Genomic DNA, 3,521 nt, shown 5'->3' with positions numbered 1-3,521 from the left:
CTTCTTTGTGATAATTTAATTGCAGCCCCTTCTTTTCCTCAAACCTAAACTTTGGGGGTGGGGCCAAGCCCCCAGTACCTCGGGTGTGTGTTCCTCCACCTCAAAAGTATCCAAGCAGAAACTGATTCCCTCTGTCTACTCCTACCCCTTACATATGCACTACTCACTGTGCCTACACTAATGGAAGTCTTCTAACCTCTCACCCTGGAGACACACAAAACTCTGCATCCCAAACCAGCCCTCACCACCTTGACCCTTCCCCCTGCATTAGCAAATTCTTCCTGTTTAAGACCTAACTCTGGTCACTTCTGTGACCTTTCACAGCTGAGTTAGAAACTCAGAACACCTTTCTGCACTTATCTCTTAATACTGTAATCATTTATATGGCTGCATCTCCACACAAATGGAAATGCAGTCTCACTTCCTGAGACTAGGGGCCATATATCTTCAAGACCTCAACAAGACCCAGCACAAGACTGGTACAAGGCAGGCTTCAGCAAATATATGTGAAATGGGTGAGTTTATAGGCCTGCACCACAAATCAATGGAAAATGGACAATTTAGTAGATAGCACTGGGAAATTTGGCTCACCATAAAGAGAGAAATAAAACTGGATCCTGACTTATTTCCACATAAGATAGTGAAGAGTATCTTTGTCACCCACAACTGGGGAAACAGTTTTTCAACAAAGTCCCAAATGTGCAAACTATAAGCGGAAAATGCAATGAAATCTTTGATAAGAATGAAAATTGGTGTTACTACTTCGGAAAACAATTAGCAAGTTATCCGGAATAGTTAAAGATGGGCCCTGGGACCCAGGAATTCTACTGGTAATGATGTATATAACCTCTAGACTCTTAGAGAAATTCTTTTTTTTTAATGTTTATTTTTGAGAGAGAGACAGAGACAGGTGAGAGTGGGGGAGGGGCAGAGAGAGACACACACAGAATCCAAAGCACCCTCCAGGCACTGAGCTGTCAGCACAGAGCCCTACTCTGGGCTCAAACTCATGAACTACAAGATCATGACCTGAGCTAAAGTCAGACACTTAACCGACTGAGCCACCCAGGTGCCCCTGTCCTAGAGAAATTCTTAAGCATATGCACAAGGAGGCATGTGCAAGAAAATTCATTGCATAACTGTTTGTAATAGAGAAGAAATGTCAATCTAAAAGTTCACCGGGGCGCCTGGGTGGCGCAGTCGGTTAAGCGTCCGACTTCAGCCAGGTCACGATCTCGCGGTCCGTGAGTTCGAGCCCCGCGTCAGGCTCTGGGCTGATGGCTCGGAGCCTGGAGCCTGTTTACGATTCTGTGTCTCCCTCTCTCTCTGCCCCTCCCCCATTCATGCTCTGTCTCTCTCTGTCCCAAAAATAAATAAAAAACGTTGAAAAAAAAATTTAAAAGTTCACCAACAGAATGAATAAATTGTAGTACAGCTATACAGCAGCAAAAAAATGAAACAGAGTTGCATATATCAACCCAGATAAATTTCAAAATCACAGTGCTGAGATAAAATACAAATTGTAGAAGGATATGTAGATTTTTAAATAAATTTTTAAGTAATCTCTACACCCACCGTGGGGCTTGAACTTTTGACCGAAAGAGATCAAGAATCAGATGCTTTACCGGCTAAGCCAGCCAGGTGACCATATATAGTTTTTTTTTTTTTAATCTAGAAAACAATGCACTGTGTTATTTATAGATTATATAAATATATAACCAATATTTTTAAGACAAGGGAATTAAATACCAAATGCAGAATTGTGATTAGGTCCAGAGAAGAAAACAAAGGAACAGAATGAGAGAGAGATACACAGAGAATTTCAATTGTTTATCCAATATTTTATCCAGTTAGTAAGTACATGGGTGTGTGTTATGTTGTTCTCTATACCTATTTGTATGCCTGAAATATTACATACTCTTTTTAGAAAGACTACAAGTATCTATAACAAATTTAATGATGGTTAAATTTAGAAGGGCTTGTCAGAACACTGATTGCTGGGCCCTACGTCCAGGTTTTGTTTCAGTAAGTCTGGTAGGGCCCAGGAATTTGAATTTCTAACAAGTTTCCAAGTGATGATGATGATGATGAAGAAGAAGGAGGGGGAGGAAGAGGAGAATCATCTGCAGCTGCTGCTTGTCCAAGTACCATATTTTGAGAACTACTGACAGAGACAATGAGATTATTGGTGAATTTTGTTGTCTTCATTGTGCTTTTCTGTGTTTTCTATGTAGTCAATGAATATGAACTACTTTACAGAGAGGTTTTTGTTGTTTAGTTTTTATTTATTTATTTTTATTTTTTTTTTTTTAATTTTTTTTCAACTTTTTTTTTTTATTTATTTTTGGGACAGAGAGAGACAGAGCATGAACGGGGGGAGGGGCAGAGAGAGAGGGAGACACAGAATCGGAAATGGGCTCCAGGCTCCGAGCCATCAGCCCAGAGCCTGACGCGGGGCTCGAACTCACGGACCGCGAGATCGTGACCTGGCTGAAGTCGGACGCTTAACCGACTGCGCCACCCAGGCGCCCAGTTTTGTTTTTATTTAATTCACCTTAATCTCTACTTCAAACTCTTATTTCCCGCCTGTAGGCATCCATTCTATGGTATTTTATGCAGATTTTTTCTTTATATGTGTTCTTGCAAAATATGTATTGCTGTTTTATGTGCATGTAATTCCCCCAAATTTTTATGTTTCACATTTTAAAAATTCAGAACACTTGAAAGAATAGTACAATGAAAACCCATATACCCTTAATATTTTGCCAGACTTGCTCTACTTCTCTTTTTATTGTATGTATACATTTTCTTTTTTGATGAGCCATTTAAAAGTGGCGGGCAATGTAACACTTCACCCCTAAATACTTTGGCAACATCTACAAGAATAAGGACATTCTCCTATTCAACTACAATACCCTTATTATACTTAAGAAAATTTAACAACAATTCAATAATACCATCAAAGGTAACTTATATTCAAATTTTCAAATTGTGGCCAAAATATTTTTAGATCTAATCATTTTTTGATCCCAGGATCTAACCAAATTTTATGCATTATGTTTGGTTGTTGTATTGCTTTAACTTCTTTTCATATAGAATAGTACTCCTATATTTTGTGTGTTTTGTATTACACTAATGTTTTTGAAGAGTCCAGGCAGTTTCTTGCAGAATGTCCCACATTCTAAATTCATCTGCTCTTTTGACATGATTAGATTCAGGTTAAATATTTCCAGCAATAATCATTTGTTTCATATGGTATCACCTCAAGAGGAACATAACATCAGGTTTTGCCACTATGGAGGAAGCTTTATGTGTGCATTTTTATTTTATATAAATGGTATCTCGTTTCTTATTTTTTTCATTTGGCTTTGTGTTTTTAAAGTCTATCCATATGACTGTGTACACATCCAATCCATTGCTCTACTTGCTCATGCTAACTACAGTGTGCCTTCATATTTTCCCTGAATATTCCCCCAGTGATGGACAGCAAGATTGCCTCCAGCTCCCTGATACCACAAATA

Source organism: Neofelis nebulosa, chromosome X (assembly GCF_028018385.1).
Source record: "Neofelis nebulosa isolate mNeoNeb1 chromosome X, mNeoNeb1.pri, whole genome shotgun sequence".
NCBI classification, from domain to species: Eukaryota; Metazoa; Chordata; class Mammalia; order Carnivora; family Felidae; genus Neofelis; species Neofelis nebulosa.
Note: the sequence above shows the minus strand (reverse complement) of the source record.